The sequence below is a fragment of the Amphiura filiformis genome, chromosome 1 (assembly GCF_039555335.1).
Source record: "Amphiura filiformis chromosome 1, Afil_fr2py, whole genome shotgun sequence".
Classification (NCBI taxonomy): Eukaryota; Metazoa; Echinodermata; class Ophiuroidea; order Amphilepidida; family Amphiuridae; genus Amphiura; species Amphiura filiformis.
The window spans coordinates 100,800,740-100,821,134 of NC_092628.1; the positions used below are offsets into that span (position 1 = coordinate 100,800,740).

The 20,395-nt window shown below is 34.2% G+C and overlaps 1 protein-coding gene across 4 annotated transcripts in view; it reads left to right on the forward strand.

Moving 5' to 3' along the window:
• Positions 1-8,729: 8,729 nt before the first annotated feature.
• LOC140160426 (uncharacterized) overlaps positions 8,730-20,395 on the forward strand; it is a 61,960-nt gene continuing 50,294 nt past the window's right edge. For all 4 annotated transcript variants that reach the window (XM_072183664.1, XM_072183679.1, XM_072183672.1 and 1 more), the window contains exon 1: positions 8,730-8,889. The gene's annotated coding sequence lies outside the window, so the exon portion shown is untranslated. The remainder of the gene's footprint in view (positions 8,890-20,395) is intronic.

Consider the following 20,395-nt stretch of genomic DNA (forward strand, 5'->3'; position numbering starts at 1 on the left):
TTGTGGGTCTAATAGGATATTACTTGACTTGACTTAGGCCTATTAATGAAATTTATATTTAATGTTCTCTGAATAGAAAGAACATATTTAGGTCAAAAAATATATTTTGTTGCCCTCAGATACCTCAGAAATCTTGGCTCACGGTTTTTTTCTAAATCACTTTTTTTTAGAAGAAACCCTAAATTTGGACAGTAATCAAGGACATTTCATTTGTTTCATTCACTCATTTTATTTATTAAATCCATATTTGATTAAAAACAAGAAGTATTTCTATTTAAATTCGGTCCACATTGCCCAATATTTTTACCATAAAATGATCAAGCATTTGTCAATACTAGCCATTTCAGAATAGAGGGAAAATGTAGGAAGAGCCCATGAGCCCATAGACTTCTCCGTAGTCCACTTGCCAATTGTGCATACTCTGGCTATTGCATTTAAGCTTAAAACTCTCTGATTTAATTAATTTGTGCACAATTGATAGATTTTCATATCTGATCTTTTCAGTCACCGTACTCCCTCTGTTTGTTAGCTTTAACTCGGGCTTTCGCGATTAATAAACTGGCAGATTCTAAAATTAGAATTGTTCAGTATTGAAGTACCATCATAGTTATACCATTATGATAATATGTTGCATTCAATAATATAAGCCTACGTATACTTTACTTTTACTGTCACAAATATAATTATATAAACTTTTTCATAACCATTTTATACTAGTATTTTGATGTAATAAATATCAGTATAATTTCGAGTTCAACTGAATGCGTTCATCATGAATAATAACATATTTTTATTTATCAAAAATCGACTATGGCATAGTCTAATGAGCCCATGGGAAGGGCAACCAAACCATTTTTGGGCCTAATTACACACATAGGGAACGGTTACATTTACTGGTTAATGGCGCCAAAATATTATAGAATGAATTATGGGTTCATTATTCATTTTGTTGCGTTTTTACGGAGCTCATCAAAAAAGTAAAGGTCATTTAGTTATTTCGTCATTTTTGTTTGTTTTGCTTCTAATTTTATTATTATTATTATTATACATAAAGTTGCAGTTGTTGTTGTCCTTATTGTTGATACTGGCAGAGAATAGGGATTAAAACATAATAACATGTATATTATCATGTGATTTGAACCGTGATGGTATTCTCAACGTAAACCAAGGTCTTCGAAAAAACTGCCCTAGCTCGCTGGCGCATGGGATACAGTTACTTTTAGAGAAGACTATAGATATAGATAGAAAGTATTGTTAACATTACTAAACAAGTTTCCCCCGACCTCTAAAAAAGGCGATATCGATATGTATTTTTGGCTCTTTTTTGAACTCAAGCAGTACCGTTTCAGAAAAAAGTGCCAATTTTTGCGCGCTTTGAGCGAATTTATTCCACTTTTGTACCATATTTCACCAGTTTAGCTCAAATATGGCAGATAGCGATGTTTGCACAGTATTTTTGTGGAACCTGAGAGCACGAGGAATATTCTTCTAATATCTAATAATTTTGATCAAGTTTTTTTTTATAACAAATTTTGACTTTTTGTATTGATATACATGTCCCCCCTAAAAACCTAAAAAGAGTTAGATCTTCTTGGGGAAAATGTATATCTTCAATACGAAAGGTCATCTGATGGACGGCTTTCCCTCCCAGCTTCATACATTAATTTTATAATATTATTATTAGATTTATATAAAATTTGTATTACATGGCGAATTAAAAAAAATCAAAATTACTTGATATCAGAAGGACATTCTTCGTTTTCAGAATGCAATTATTTTGATGTGTCTGATGTGCTCTCACGTCTCACAAAGAATACTGTCAAAGGTGGGTGACCTACCCCTTAAACCCAATGTAATCATTACCTTTTTGCCTTATTAACAGTCCCGTATGAAATATGAAAGAATCGCTGCATGTTTCCACCAGATTCAGATGTAAAAACGGTTAACTTGTTTTGTGTTTGTTGGTCTTTTCAATTAACCCAATGTAGCGAATTAATCGATTTATTACCCAGTGGATGCGTCTTTTCAAAACAATCAATAAAGTTAATAAAATAATTTACTTTCACACGTCAATATATTGTGACCCGTTCCAACTAAACCTGGAATATGCCTGCAAAACCTACATGAAGTCCTTTAAAATATACCACAAAAAGCAATGTAATTGAATTCGTAGTGGTGTGGTGAGACCAACCTAACCCTAACCCAACCCTTAGTAAAGGTAAAGGAGACGATCCTGTATAAACAGTGATCGGAGTGCCCATCTCTCTTTCATTGGCGTTGGGCCAGACTCCTCCATGTAATGTTGCTATAGGGGGATCGCTACACCTCCACTACAGCGAGTCTGTTACCTTCCCAGCATTTAAGAATGCCGGTACCCATTAAACACCTGGGTGAAGAGGAATAATCGAGATAAAGTGCCTTACTCAAGGGCACAACACGATGGCGTCGCCGGGGCTCGAACCCGCAACCTTCCGATTATGAGTCAGTGCCCGTTCCGCTAGGCCACAGTGCTCCCTACCCAACCCTTACTCTAACCCTAATCCTAACCCTATTGAAAGTCATCAGTAATCCGGTCTTTAGTATTGATTGCGTGTTGAACTACTTGCGGAATATCGAACAAGCGTTGAATGAAATGGGGAAGAGTTCGTAGTGGTGTGGTGAGACCAACCTAACCATAACCCAACTCTTACTCTAACCCTAATCCTAACCCTATTGAAAGTCATCAGTAATCCGGTCTTTAGTATTGATTGCGTGTTGAACTACTTGCGGAATATCGAACAAGCGTTGAATGAAATGGGGAAGAGTTCGTAGTGGTGTGGTGAGACCAACCTAACCATAACCCAACTCTTACTCTAACCCTAATCCTAACCCTATTGAAAGTCATCAGTAATCCGGTCTTTAGTATTGATTGCGTGTTGAACTACTTGCGGAATATCGAACAAGCGTTGAATGAAATGGGGAAGAGTTCGTAGTGGTGTGGTGAGACCAACCTAACCATAACCCAACCCTTACTCTAACCCTAATCCTAACCCTATTGAAAGTCATCACTAATCCGGTCTTTATTAATGATTGCGTGTTGAACTACTTGCGGAATGTCGAACAAGCGTTGAATGAAATGGGGAAGAATGCGATCAAAACATAAGTATTTAAGAAAACGAGGATTATTTAATCAATAATAACATTCACTGCTGTGTATTTGAAAACAATCATTGCATTATATAATATAGGAAACTAAACTTGGTGTAAATTAAATCGTGTAAATCTTATACAGCTATATTAACATCAAAATACACAAATTTTGACATGCTATGATCTGTGTTTTGTGTGGACGGGTCACGTATTGGTAAAGTCCAATTTTTAGTATGGCATTCCCAAGGTATACTGTATACAAAAGTATGTATTTAAAATATACTCACACAAGTCATGTGTAAAAAGAAAATTTTTAACTTGCACGATCATGCATGACGCTCAATTGAACCCTGAACTAAAACATGTTAAGTTTAACACCTATTTACCAGGTCAGAGTTCGAAAGTCTTTTTTTTATGAAGCAAAGAAAAGTATTTGCCTTTTACCAAGAAATCTGGTATGTCGCAACAAAATTAATTGGGAAAGATATACATAGGGTTTGTATAGTGTATACATAATATATATACTAAAGTTATGTATATTCTTGCAGTTTTCACTTTGCTTGAGCTAATTAAGATGCTCCAGTAGTGTACGATGAGTTAAGAAACTTTGATCTGCCACTTCGAATATTTTGGCACACCTGAAGTACTCACCCCTTCCGGGAGCGGTCCATTCCGGAAATTTACCGACGCTCCATAATAATGGTCACTTTTAGAATTGTTCAACATTAACATGCTCACCCCACTACTTGGAACCCCACTTTTAGACCCCTACCATGCCTACGGACCGATATTAACCATCCAACCGAGTACACTTTAATACCGGACACACTGTGTTGACTTAAACGGTGGGTGATCATTTTGGCTGATTCCGACAACCGTGGACGTCGTCGGGTGGAGGGGTGTCCCCATTCAGACCGTAACCAGTCAGATCAAGCTCCACGTTAGTCTCACGTTTGCAGTTCTTTACAAACACAACAAAAACGAAAGCGGGTGTCAGAGTAAATCGTTGCCTATGAGTGGTATCTGTGATATGCAAAGTATTTATATTTAAAATAAATCGAAATATCTGTGACGACATCATCGTTTAAAATTATTATGGACCAAATTATAGCGTCACACGTCATTACGTTCACAATGGTTCATTATGTACAAAAAGCGACCGTTTTAAACAGTGTTAAAAGTTGCATCTCAGTCCACAGGAGTCAACTCTCAAATAATACAGTCGGTCAGATCTATTCATGTGTTTGTCAAAGAAAACCTGACTGCTATGGACTCAGGTGCAACTTTTAAAACGGTCTCCTTTCTCACACAATTAACCATTGTGACTGAATTCAATGATGTGTGACACATTAAATTGGTCAACATGTGTTTAACAAATATGGCTATACATACATTTTTACATTTCATGGTATATTCATTTTAAAAATTATTAGAAGGACTTCTAAGTTATGAACCCTATTATGAAGGGCTTAGTTGTAAAAACTCTTACATCCACTTTTTGACTTTTAGAGAAAAACAAGTTTTTTTAATTGTGCAATTATAAGTTTGTTCGATTTGATTCATTTTGTTGGTTTTGCAGCGAAATTACAGCGCTTTGAATCCTCTGGGAAAAGCGCTATATAAATTCCGAAATTTATTATTTATTTTATTATTATAAAGTGTTGTTGAATAGAAACTAAAAGAATAGGTTTGGTACAATGTTCAAGCCTTCCTATTTATTTTATTATCTATTTTATATCGCCCCTTTTGTGAATGTAAGGACTTTTGCAGATAAATAAATTTAACCCTTTTCTAGGAACCACATATGCAATCAAATGTTAGCCCATTTTTGCACTACTTTATGTAGCTTGACTAATGCTTTGAAAATCAAAAAACAGTTCCTTTTGGTTTTAATAGTTAATGAGCATTCAAGGCTACGGTTATACATCAAAAATTAAACCAAACTATTTTTTCAAGTTCAGATTTCCCTAAGATTTCCCAAACGGGAAGGGACCACCAAAATGTGCATTTTACCAACACTATAATGACATATCAATAACTCAATTTCAGCCAGAGGTAGAAGTAAGAAGCAACTAAGCTCTTCATATCGTTATGAATACGGCAGAGTGACGAATCCGCAAAATCGCTGTTCTGAGTAAACGGCGTTTAAAAACATTGGTAGCATTCCATCGGCCCTTCTAAAATATGAGATCATTCGTGAGCACTCATTTGAAATGTATATTATAGAAGTGAATGTGCACTAATTATTTGCAATACTTGCACATTCTGAAACAATCGATATATCCCTCAAAACAGGTATTTACAGCTATTCGGCTTTATGCTAAATCCAAAAAGTGTCAACCGCTGCGCAAAGAGTTACATACGGGGACGAATCCGCATTCAACAACGTGTAAACTATAGCACTCATCCTTGATTTAGGGATTTTATGTAAAAATTACTGGTTGTCCTAAGGCTATAAATTCTAAACTTGGTATATAAGTTATAATTAGTCATCCCCGTATTTATATCCGGTTGAAATCAAGGATTTAAGAGTAGATATAACAATATTGGCCTATATTTTGTGTATAATTTTCTGTGATTTCCCAATTTTGCGACGGCGCTCTGACATAATTACACCATAGCGATATCGTGTAGGGAATGTTTGTACTTATTTTGGCATCACTGGATAAATGATACCTATAGCTACCTATTGGTATCAAAAATAACAGTATATGACATGTAATAAAGAAAATTCGGAGTTTACAGCTACACTATACAATAGATCAACCTGATTTGTACAGCTAAGTATATGATTCGTCTTTTGGTCAAATTCATTAATCGCGATTCGTCCAAATCACAATTTCAATATCTACGTCGGGAAGTAAGATTTATAATTAATTTTTGGTGGAAATGAAAGATCGCCTGATACATAATCACAAGCATACAGTTCAATCTGCTCAAAATTCTCGATTCGTCACTCTGCCGAATTCATAACGAATTATGTATGTATGTTTACCTGTAAATTATGTGGATGGGGTACCAAAATTGCATACATTTCATAAAATCAGCTAAAAAGCCATGGGCGTAGTCTATCATGTTCCTCTTCAATTCATTTCAAAGGCATCAAGCTATGAAAATACTTTGGGATAAAGGCACCATACTTACCACATAATTGTCATTGGATTTTAGTGTAAAACCACATCAATTCTGAAGAGTGTTATGTTAGCGTAAATCGTTTGGTAATCACCTTTTTGTGAATTGTAATTTTGTCATGCTTAAAAGCATGATAAGGAAGTATTTGTTGAAAATATGTTGAAAATATATGTTATTGAACAGTCTTGAAATGTGTGTTAAAAATCTTAAATTTAGTGGCCGGTGCTTTTGATCGTAGGCTCGGGATTGTAGGCAACAATTCTGCTAGGATCGAAAGCTCTGGAAAATAAATACAAACCCGTTTTAACACAGGTTTTTGTTGTGGGTAGCAGTTGCCAAAGATCGGGAAACGTAACGTACGTGGATAATTTGGGTTTCTACATCATTGATGGAGAGAGAGAGAAATATTAATTAAAACAAAATTAGGAAAATAAAACCACAAACAGACACATATACCAGGATCTAGATAAAACCAGTATACATCCCAATAAAGTATCTTTCAGAATGCCTTTATATCCGAGTACACTTACCGGACATTCCAGAGTGTTATCTGTAATATGCAAAATATGTCTGTTACCTGTAAAGTGGATACGGCATCAGAATTGCATAAATTCCACAAAATCAGCTAAAAATCTATGGGCGTATCATGGGCGTAGTCTATCATGTTCCTCTTCAATTCATTTCAAAGGCATCAAGCTATGAAAATACTTTGGGATAAAGGCACCATACTTACCACATAATTGTCATTGGATTTTAGAGTAAAACCACATCAATTCTGAAGAGTGTTTTGTTAGCGTAAATTGTTTGGTAATCACCTTTTTGTGAATTGTAATTTTGTCATGCTTAAAAGCATGATAAGGAAGTATTTGTTGAAAATATATTGAAAATATATGTTATTGAACAGTCTTGAAATGTGTGTTAAAAATCTTAAATTTAGTGGCAGGTGCTTTTGATCGTAGGCCCGGGATTGTAGGCAACAATTCTGCTAGGATCGAAAGCTCTGGAAAATAAATACAAAGACGTTTTTAACAACACGGGTTTTTTGTGTGGGTAGCAGTTTCCCAAGATCGGGAAACGTAACGTACGTGGATAATTTGGGTTTCTACATCATTGATGGAGAGAGAAAGAAATATTAATTAAAACAAAATTAGGAAAATAAAACCAGAAACAGACACATATACCAGGATCTAGATAAAACCAGTATACATCCCAATAAAGTATCTTTCAGAATGCCTTTATATCCGAGTACACTTACCGGACATTCCAGAGTGGTATCTGTAATATGCAAAATATGTCTGTTACCTGTAAAGTGAATACGGCATCAGAATTGCATAAATTCCACAAAATCAGCTAAAAATCTATGGGCGTATCATGGGCGTAGTCTATCATGTTCCTCTTCAATTCATTTCAAAGGCATCAAGCTATGAAAATACTTAGGGATAAAGGCACCATACTTACCACAAATTGTCATTGAATTTGGTATAAAACCACATTAATTCTGAAGGGTTTTATGTTCAATAGCGTAATATCATTTGTAATCACCTGTTTGTAATTAGTATTATTGCAAAATGTTCTAGCAACGTCAACATGGTCAATTTCATTTTTCGATCAGATATTCTTGCAAAATAGTAGGTTACAGATGCTGATAATTCTATCACCTGAGCTGGTCCAATGTGGTCCGAAGGGCCAGTAGCCCCGTTTATACAGTACCTGTTCTTCGCTGTAAAATTTTTGGGCTGAAAGTTGAACATCTTACATTTTGTATGTATCTGAAACTGGGTACCACAGGTTATAGTACTTCATCAATGTTCATGTGACAGTTGTGTACATTTTATTCAGATATACACGTGATAACTGATATTGGCCTATGTCATAATTATGCAAGAACAAAATGTAAAATATATTGATGATCAATTACCACCTTCATAATAAAAATTGGTAAATGCTCCTTTTATATCAAGATTTGTTATCGCATCGGGCAAGCTGTAACCATTGTAACATGTTTTGCATTTGTTGAGTTTTCAAGATTTGTTTTAAAAGTGTCTCCAAGACACTGTTTAGTTAGTGCATTTAGATGTTATTGAAATATATTTGTGTTCAAAGTCTTTAGTTTAGTGGCCGAAGCTTTTAATCGTGCAGCTCCAGAATATTGGATAATTTTGGTTTCTACATCACTGATCATTTTAATCCAAACGCAAAATAGTGGAAAGAGAGAAAATACAGAAATTGAAAAAAAAAATTAAAAAATAGAAACCAAAAGACACATCTATACCTGAAACTAGATAAAACATTGTAAAACCGGTATACGTCCCAATAAAGCATATTCCAGAACGCCCATATTTCCATTTATCAATTTATTCAATATGATTCCTGACCGAATTCCTAAATTATTGAAGCATGAGTGAATAACCGAGTACAAAATATAAGACACAGGTGTTGCATTCAACATGTTCAAAGTAGCGCAGTAACTGCTTGCAGCAAGTTGATTTTGGACTTGGCTCTTGGGTTTGTGTACAGTGCATAGTATTTGTGTTGTACCATCAGCGAAGCGGAAAGTTGGTTGGAATAGCTGGTACATCTACTGCTACTGGATTTGTCTACTTTGATATACATATATATGAAATATCGGTAAGTTGATATTTAAAATAAAATTTATATATATATATACCTGCTAGTAGTTGTACAGAAAATAACAGTTAAATGTTACATGTTTTTAGTAGTAACTGGCAGTTTCATGCTGCACACGTCCATATAGGATGGCAGCAATCATCAGACTGATAAACAAGTTCATTTTACAACAAAAAACATTATTGATCAAGAGAATACATAAGAATACATAAAATCAATTATTGATTACAACAAATCAGTTCTGTGCTGGAGGTGTTGCCAGATGAAAAGTTGCTAGGTGATGCTGAATTGTTCCAGTTTGTGCTTATTTCTGTGCCTGCAATTGGAGATGAGTTCGGAGCGCTTGTTAAGAGTTAAGTTTCTTGGTGCTGTCATGATGTGGAATTTCTCTGCGAGACATAAGTTGCATTTCCTGGTGGACGGGTTGTATGGTGCTGCTTTTTGGATTATAGACCAGGTTATTTCATATGTGATTTTCTTCTCTTTCAGTTGCCAGATATACTTAGATAGCTATATACCTGCTAAATGATTTTCAAAATATGCACGAATTGATTGTTATTATATTATTATTATTATAACTTTTATTATTATTATTATTATTATTATTATTATTATTATTATTATTATTATTAGTGTTATTATTATTATTATTATTATTATTATTATTATTATTATTAGTATTAGTATTAGTATTATTATTATTATTATTATTATTATTATTGTTATTATTACTACTACTACTACTACTACTTTTTATTTATAAGCATGCTCAAAACATAGAGTTTGTACTTTTTACCCTCATCATTCTACAGACGATATTTTGTACATTCATATACTGTGTATATTACCTATGCATGCGTAAAAGGTATTTACCTATGACATTAATGCTTCCCTTAGTATTTACTTTTTACTCAATTCTTGGTGTTTTAGTGGGTTTTTGTTTTCAGCTTTAATCATAGGCATTGAGGTGTTTAGCAGAGACAAAAAACAATATAACAACATCATGACTCAATAGTTCCACATATTGTAGAGAGTAACTTATTGAAATAGCAGCCAATTACCCCGGATTCCACACCGGGATTCCACACTTTACTTTGATTTTTGTTTTTACTTTAAAAAAATCTAAACGTGCCTCCTTCACTTCTGAGTCGAATTTGAATACGACCAGCGTGCGGGTGGCCGAGGGTATTGTCACGAACTCCTTGATCAAGAAACACTTTATGAATGAAATAAATCGTCACTTGCATAACGCATGACGTCATGGAACATGTAACACATTCACAACTTCAGTCTGCAAAAAAGTCTTTCCGTCGGTACATTGGCCACCCGTTCTTAGTTCCGAGAACCTGGCTACGCCATTGCTTAGTTGGTGCCCCTTTACCTACAACAAACAGTTCTTCCTAGAATCTTTAATAATACAACACACATGAGTAAGTAATAAGATCATTTAACAGGCCTTGCTCAAGGTTATCTTTGCTCCAGGACTTTGCTATGTCATATTCAGTGATGTTCGGAAAATCGTACAAATCATCAAAATTCATGTTTTTTTTCACCTTGCATGGCCTGCGATTGGTTAAGCTGAAAGCTATGTATTAAAGACAAAATAGGACATTCATGAAACTGTAATATCTCCATGACAATTTTAATGACTTATCTTTCACTTTTAAGCAATTTTTACACAATTGTATTTTTTCGCTGGGATCGCTGAATAAGACTTTAAATGTTGCTTCCTTTCTACACAGGTATTGGCCATACTACGAGTGCATCATTACCCCAGTGCACTTTTTATTATTTTTAAACTTGCCATTTGGTGTAATACATACAATATTATAACCTCTAATGACATTCATAATGATCTCCACGCAGGATTTCTAATCTTGTTAGGTCCTGCTTAGATATATCATATCACCTTACCAACTTAATTAGCCTTAAAATGCAAAATGAGAATTCCAAAATATTCGTGGTAAATAAATAAAATAATGAATATTAAATATATATTTATTGAAAAATAACATTACAATTATTGCTCAAACGTTATCCGATACCAAGCTTAATAACGTATTTGGAGTACTTGACAGTGCCCTTAGGTAAAAAAAGCCAGCAAGAGATAATTATTTTTGCACAAATCAATAAACAGCATCGATTAATCGTTGTATACAATTTGACAAATGAATGGCTCGCACGCGACGCACGTTTAATTTGTTAAACTTCAAGGTTGGTTTCAAGAACCGCTGAACCGAGACTAGGTATGTATGGTTTGATTTTCTGGTCATTTGATCTTTTCTTTCATATTTTGAATGATCAGTTTTACAATGTAATGAATTTTTTTTAGTTTTTACCGATATTAATGTTATTGAAAAACCTACATTTCCCCTGCCCCAGGAGAGATAGGAAGAAGTACAGGAAAAGAAGAATATTTTATCAAGTTTACAGGTTTTGTAAAATTTGACCTTCTGTGGCAACCAGGTCGCCGTAAGGCTGCGTTCACATAGAAGTTTACTATTCGGGTATACGGTGCACGTTTTGCAGGTGCACGCGTATAGCTTAAATCGAGCAAGACAATTTCATAGTACCGGGTCACATAAGGCTACGATCACATAGAAGTATACTATTCGACTGCAGAAAAGCTAGATTACTTTGTTTAGTTATTGTTTTTCATTGTATCTCTAAACGTAATGATGATAAGTATATAAAAGTATACATTTTCAGAAAGAAAATGACACAGGGGATCCAACTAGCATAACAGATTCATACAACAATTTACAGTTCTTAAGAAAATCACGTAATTCTATTTTACTTTACTACCTCGATGAAGGCATACGGGGCTATAGCTGTGTGCATTGATCATGTTGATGATGATGCGTGGAGATCATAGTCGCTATAAGTTATAATTTATTACACAAAATAGCAAGCTTAACAATAACAAAAAGTGCAGTTACATGTAAAATGTACTACTTTGTCTTTAATATACATCTTTCGGCTTAACCACTCGCAGGCCATTTTTTTTTTTATTTTAAGGTGAAAAGAACCCTGAATTTTGATGATTTGTACGATTTTCTGAACATGAGCAAATCACTGAATATGATACATGTATAGCAGAGTCCGGGAGCAAAGATACTAATAACCTTGAGCAAGGCCTGTTAAATGATCATATTACTTACTCATTTGTGCTGTAACTATTAAAGATTGTAAAGATTAAAGAAGGTAAAGAGGTACCAACTAAGCAGTGGCGTAGCCAGGTTCTCGGAACTCGGAACGGGTGGCCAATGTACCGACGGAAAGATTGTTTTTTTGCAGACGACAGTTGTGAATGTGTTACATGTTCCATGACGTCATACGTTATGCAAGTGACAATTTATTCCATTCATAAAGTGTTTCTTGATATGGAGTTCTTGGCAATCCCCTCGGCCACCCGCACGCTGTTCGTATTCAAATTCGACTCAGAAGTGAAGGAGGCACGTTTGGATTTTTTAAAAGTAAAAACGAAAATCAAAGTAAAGTGTTGAATCCCGGTGTGGAACCCGGAGTGTTTGACTGATATTTCAATAAGTTACTCTCTACAATATGTGGAACTATTGAGTTGTAATAATCATGTGACAAGGTCCGATCCAAGCAGGGCCCCAAACCTCCAAAATTGAAATTGTGAAATTCCAAAATTTCGCACCCTTCGCGCGCCAATTGTCCTTTTAAAAGACCTTTTGGAAGCAGATCAGCAGAAAGACTTTACAACAATCCCTCTCAACAATCATGACAATTTACTCGGTGACGTATACGTACACGGGCAAAAATTATGCTCCCCTCTGACACATGATAGGGAGCAAAAACAATTAAGTAGTAGTATAAAAGAAAACGAGCTGATATTAAAAACACACGTGATTTTTTAACAACTTAACATATGTTTGGAATAACACACACGTGGTTACTGTGCAAGTTGATGCTGATAATAACTAAATTATATAACAAATTATAACATATAACAATTCATTATCATGTCATGATGTTGTTTTATTAGGTTTTTTTTGTCTCTGATAAACACCTCAATGCATATGATTAAATCTGGAAAAAACCCACTAAAACTCCAAGAATTGAGTAAAATGTAAGTACTAATGGAAGCATTAATGTCATAGGTAAATACCTTTTACGCAAGCATAGGTAATATGCACATTAGAGAATGTACAAAATATTGTCTGTAGAACGTTGAGGGTAAAAGATACAAACTTTATGTTTTGAGCATGCTTATAAATAAAAAGTAATAATAATAATGATGATGATCGAATGATGATGGGATAGAACAATTTAGAAGGGATGGTTACTTTAAGTTAGGATTTATCTGTTTATAGTGTCAAATCCAAAATCAGAAAGTGTGAATCCGGTCTTCATAGGTAATTAATTTCACACAAACAATAATAGACTATTTAGAATTCGGAAGTTAGGTTAGTTAAAGTTCAAGGGTCTGCAACACACCCAGCAATGACGTAGACAATTAAAACTGTCTATTAATTATCTTATCATCTGTTACATGCAGGTGACAGGCTTTATTTAGCAAGACGACTTCATTTATCTTATTTGACGTTGATTCACGATTCATCTTTTGAAAGACAATTGTCAATGATTTATTCGAGCCAAATTATTCTGTTTCTTATGTTTAATTTCAATGGGGTTTTCTGCAAAATGTAGCTTTGCAAAGGCTTTATACTTATAGGTTAATGAACGCGTATTACTTGGTCTTGTTGGGAAAGAAATTAGACAAAATAATGTACGCTGATGTTGATGCGTCCAATGCACGAGCCCCGAAGGGGGGAGTGCACTAGACGCATCAACATCAGCGCAAGTGCATTATTTTGTCTAATTTCGCCAGCAACAAGTAATACGCGTTTATTAACCTATTCCATACACGAGAAGAAAAAAAACACGTGATGTTTCTGTTTTTATAACGAATTATCACTAAAAATGTCGGAAAATAGAAAGAAATATAAATGCATCAACCCGCCCGAACTTTTTCTATGCTTCAATTTGTGTAGAATACTAGTATAATACATAGAGTGCGCTATCATACAGGGTGTAACAATAAAATTTGTACAATTTTGAAAATCGAATGACACAAGTATGCCGCTTATTTTTTGGTTTGATATTTATATGTCTATCAAGATAATTTCTTTAGCCACCAGATAACTTTGTTCCAATAAAATTGGAACTATGCAAGTGATGATATGGCCAATTATGTAACCTAGTCTTAAAACCACTTGGGCCACTTTTGTCTAATTGTTACAAAAGTGACTGAATAGAGTTGAACCATGGACCAGTTGGACGGTGCTCTTATGATAGGTAGTTTTAAACAATGGGGTATTCGAAGTGGTAGAAATGATTACATAATAGAATATCTCTTTGCGTTTTTGAAAGTCACAACTAAAGCACCTCATTTACTAGAAATCGTGGCTGCAGCTCAACACCTTCAAGCCCAATTTACGTTGGAAGAGCGTATTTTTATAGTTTTGACATTCGGTAGCACATGGAGTCAAGCAGAAACCATAAGATTGTTTATAGATCATTTTCCAAACTCACGTCTTCCATCAAGGTATACGTATATAGAATTTGTTAACAGAAATGATGTCGCCCCAGAACAGCTAGAAGCCCAGCTGAATTTAATTTCAAAATTGTATTGTTTTGTACTTACATACTTACGGATGCAAAAACTGTTCTCAGTTTTACCAATGATATCTCAGGGATATGAGAAAATACTTTATTTATAAGATAATTTGAAAGAAATTTCATGACTTCATCATAGATTTTTTTTAAATATCATATTATTATTAAGTTCATGTTAATTATATGAAGAAACCCCACTTATAATTCTTTTGTGTCCGTTCTTTGATGTTTAATGCAAGATAAAGATATCTATACGGTTCAAACTTGATATACGCAAACATGGCAAAAGTGGCCCAACACATTTTCTGGACGATTTAATTAATCGGACATAACTTTTTAACCAAAGCTTGTAAAGAAACCAACTAAACGTCTTCTTTTAGCCAAGATATTACTGATCGTATTGCATATAAACTTTCTGTCATAACTCTTTTAGATTTTTCCTGAGAAGTCAAAACCCAATTGTATAAATTTTATTGTTACACCCTAGAGTAACATTAGAACTTAAAAACAGCTGTCAACAGAATTTCTAAAATCTTCAAATTAGAGCTTTTGTTAGCTTAACAAATTACAAAAATTTGTATAATTTTGTGATTTTGAGTTTCTAGAAAAAAACATAAACTATAAGAAAGTACTGATAATTTCCTTTAAACATTTTCATTATTATGACCAATATATTGAAGAAAATCCATTATATTATTAACATGATCAACACTGATTTAGTAGCGTTTTTGCAACAATTACACAACAGGAGATAAAATTATATTTTAACAGAGATTATACGTTTTATTTTTTATGCATTTTGCTGATTTAGTGAACTTGGCAACATGCCAAAATAATTGGTCTAGAAAGGTAATGGGATTTTAAAATGAAAAAAATTGTAATAGCGTCAAATCAAAAAATGGCAGGATGGGTTTGTTAAATTTTATGATCAAAATAGTGATCATTATTTTGTTTAGTTCTACATTGACCGGGTTTTTTACAACAAAGAAAAATGATAATAAAAATAGCAAAATACGAACTTGTCAAACAATATATTGTGCCAGTTCATTGCATTAAAATATGACATAGCCAATCATAGTGAGAATTGTCTTTTATATTATTCTCATATCTACGACTCGCATATACTATAGTACCCCAAAAGACCAAAAGAAATCCACACAAAATTCACAATTTAGCCTATTTTGTCACTAATTTAGTACAAAGTTGACCAATAAAATAAACATGCAAGAATTGTGACGTTTGAGTTCTTGATGGAGCGTTTTAATGACAAATCATCTTGTCCGTTTGAACAAAGGAGTGTCACGCATATCGTGGGCATTGAACTACAGATTTGTCTTCCCAATCTGTCTTGTTATATTATGTTATATTGGTTGACAAACTTATTAAAATTTACTTTGCAATGGTATTGACTGAAAGGTGCGCCATATATATTACTATATAACGAAATTATGAAAAAGGTGCAGTATAAACAATTGTATACCTGATACTACTAGATCAGTACTTGTAATTTCCCATGGAAAGAGTTGGAAGATTCAAAGTAAGATAAAAAAAAAAGTAAGCAAACTACACTTGTATATGAAAATACACATTTAAGAGATACCAACTGCTGAACCATTACCTTTTACTTAACATGTTAAATTTATACTCATGACAAAGACGAAAACAATACATGACTATGCTCTGTACAAACGTGGACGTGGGAAAAGTTAGAACTATTTAAATCCCTCTCTTCGACCTGCTTGTTGAAGCGAACAGCATATCAATACTGCTGTGTCGCGGTGAAGTTGCTGGAATTGACTATTTATAAATAATACAAATACTTTGAATATATATTTCTAATTATATTATTCTAGGGCCTCCTTGGAAATCAGTGTTTTAGCATTGAAGGGGCTACCCTGCCTAAAGAAAGAATAAATAAATTAATTAATTAACAACAAATCTTTCCTCTATATGAAACCATTCTCTCTAGTGGTTAGGTAACTTTAGGGGTCAGGATATGGTAAGGGTAGGTGTTAGGGTGCAGTATGTATACTTATATCATAAAATGGAAAATCTCAATTGGAATACCTCGGTTTAAAGGTTAGCATTTGACTTACTCGAGGCGGTGACGTCAGTACTTTGTCGTGGTAACTTCTCGCGTGTACAGATACACCGCCTTCGATCACGCGTATAAACACGCCGGTTCTTTGAGTTAACGTAGGCGATTGGGCGTAGTAAAATTAACTTCACTGACGTCACTGCCTGTGGAAGCAAACAACGGACTACAGAGGGTATTTGTTATAAAAGCTGAGGACTACAGTGCACCACAACATAAATGTCAAAAGCATTGATCAAGACGTGATAAAAATAAGAAAATCATATAATGTTTAGAGTTTAATTAAAACAATGTTCATAATTATAAGTGTGATATGTGCTTATGCAAATTATTTTACATAATTAATTAGCATAATGTCTCCATAACGGCTTATAATGTTCAGGGATGGTTGGCATATTACAACATATTTTGTAAGAGAAATTTGGATTAACTTATGGCATTGCTTGTTTGTGGTGAATTTAATGACCTGACTTTTTGAATACTCACCAGCAAAACAAAGTTATACCCAAAACAATTTACATATTTCATTTTTTACAACATGAAAAGCAAATTTAGATAGTGTCAGAAACAAATTTCCAACTCATTCAGAACAATAGAGGGCTCACTTTAAAGTTTTGTTGTTACTTTGACATGCTGTGGCTTATTGGAAGGTGGGTTCTTTTATTTAGTAAGCCATTCACGATCACTAGCTTGTAGTAGTGGTCATTTATACATGATTCTGATATAAGAAAAAAAGGTCGCAGTTGGTTTTATCACTTAACCTTTCTTATTTTAGCTAGTTTGAAATGAACAACTGAAAATTACCAATTTCAATCGTAGAAACTTGAGCCAATTTTATTGTGTTTTTGTAGAATTGTTCATTTGGTAACTTAACTACAAAGACAAATATATGGTCATTCTTATTTCTTCGTTGAATGACGAAAAGCAAATGTTTGTATAGTAAACACAAAATCACTGCACTCGGCATGAAACTTTGAATGCCCACATTATTTAGTCCAATTTCAAAGACAGACGCTCTTAACTGTGATACTTTTGTGGTGCAAGACATGCTTCTGGGTCACTCCATATCAAATCAAGGAGGCGCCCCACCTGACCCCCTCAGATTTGATTTATATTTTAGTCATATGTTGTACCTGTAAAAATATTAAAAACCTGCAAATTTGAGGTCTGTAGCTCTTACGGATTTTCTGTGGCAGCCATTTAAAGTTGGAGTAGGGGAGTCTAAATTTGGACCCAAAAGTTGCCCTTTAATCTTTTTTCATCTTTGGGCGTTTGTGCCTTCTTTATAAAAAAGAAAGAGAGGTCTGAAACTTTGCATACACACTAACTGCATGCCCAATTTGTCAAAAATAAAAAATAAAAAATTCTGTAATTGCGCGTTGTGTCACGGGCTCATTAAATATGCAAGAAAAAATGTAATGTTTTGTAAACTGGCAAGTTTAGCCCCCTAAATTCACATTTTTGTCAGATTAATTATTTTTGTTGTCACCGATGCTATATATAGGATAAATACAATGCATACCCAAAAATTGGGGTCACAACTCATTTACATTTCGAACAGCGCCCTCACGAAGATGAAATTTATTGCAAATTCAACATTTTCAGGGGGCCCAAAGTCGATGTGGTCCACCTTCAAAATTTATAAAACAACACTTTTATATAACTACTAGTCTTAAATTACAACTTTGCTAAGTCCCAGTAATTGTATAGGTTGACTTCATATAAAATGACAAGCCCAAAGTTGACCATTTTCTTATGATTGCATGTAGTGCAAATGTGCCGAATTCGGAAGGCTTGAAAGTCAAATTGGCCACAATATTAAAAATAAATGATTAGATGAGTAGTTATTGGCCCCATGTACTTGTATTTCCATTTCGTTTTCAATATATACAGATTTTCTATGGTAGCCATTTAAAGTTGGAGTGCAGCGCCCTCACGAAGATGTTTTGTAAACTGGCAAGTTTAGCCCCCCTAAATTCACATTTTTGTCAGATTAATTGTTTTTTTTTGTCACCGATGCTATATATAGGATAAATACAATGCATACCCAAAAAATTGGGGTCACAACTCATTTACATTTCGAACAGCGCCCTCACAAAGATGAAATTTATTGCAAATTCAACATTTTCAGGGGCCCAAAGTCGATGTGGTCAACCTTCAAAATTTATAAAACATCACTTTTATATGACTACTAGTCTTAAATTGCAACTTTGCTCAATCCCATTAATTTTATAGATTGACTTCATATAAAACGACAAGCCTAAAGTTGACCGTTTTCTTATGATTGCATGTACTGCAAATGTGCCGAATTCGGAAGGTTTAAAAGTCAAAATGGCCACAATATTGAAAATAAATGACTAGATGCATAGTTATTGGCCCTATTTACTTTTATTTCCATTTTATTTTCAATATTGGGGCCAATTTGACTTTCAAGCCTTCCGAATTCGGCACATTTGCACTACATGCAATCATAAGAAAATGGTTAACTTTGGGCTTGTCATTTTATATGAAGTCAACCTATACAATTACTGGGACTTAGCAAAGTTGTAATTTAAGACTTGTAGTTATATAAAAGTGATGTTTTATAAACTTTGAAGGTGGACCACATCGACTTTGGGCCCCCTGAAAATGTTGAATGTGCAATAAATTCCATCTTCGTGAGGGCGCTGTTCGAAATGTAAATGAGTTGTGACCCCAATTTTTGGGTATGCATTGTATTTATCCTATATATAGCATCGGTGACAACAAAAAATAATTAATCTGACAACAAATGTGAATTTAGGGGGCTAAACTTGCCAGTTTACAAAACATTACATTTTTCTTGCATATTTAATGAGCCCGTGACACAACGCGCAATTACAGAATGTTTTTATTTTTTATTTTTTGACAAATTGGGCATGCAGTTAGTGTGTATGCAAAGTTTCAGACCTCTCTTTCTTTTTATAAAGAAGGCACAAACGCCCAAAGATGAAAAAAGATTAAAGGGCAACTTTTGGGTCCAAATTTAGACTCCCCTACTCCAACTTTAAATGGCTGCCACAGAAAATCCGTAAGAGCTACATACCTCAAATTTGCAGGTTTTCAATAGTATTACAGGCACAACATATGACTAAAATATAAATCAAATCTGAGGGGGTCAGGTGGGGCGCCTCCTTGATTTGATATGGAGTGACCCTTCTGTATACAGTCAATCCCAGGGACTTTTTTACACCTACTAAGTCGTTGGAATGTGCAAATTCGTTTGTTTGAAGGCATTTTGAATAAGGTGTCGTTGAAACTTGAGAATATCTACGGCTGTTTTAGTCGATTGTATTTGTCGCTTTGCACTAAACTGCTAAACACTGACATTTTCGGACACAATAATTATTTTTGGTTGGGCAAATAATGACAATGTTATGAAACAGCATTAGATATAGAATTTTTGTTTTTGCATGTGATTGATTGGTACCCCATGGAACATGTGGAATGAGGAGTTTTCTGCGTGTATTGACTTATTATACCCCTGGAATAGGAGTTTGGTCATGTAAACTTTCACCGATGCATAATAATTTTTCTTCTCGAAATCCTACCACGTGTATTGTGCCATTGTATATCGTAACTAACGATATATCAATGTTGATTTTTTTCTGTTCAGAAGTTTTCGGTTTGTTTTTCATCAATGTTCATACAAACTTACAGTTACTAGTATACTAGTGCCCTGCACGCTAGATATGGTACAATACACACCGAGTCAAAAACCTGCAGGTGCGTAAAGACAACAATTTT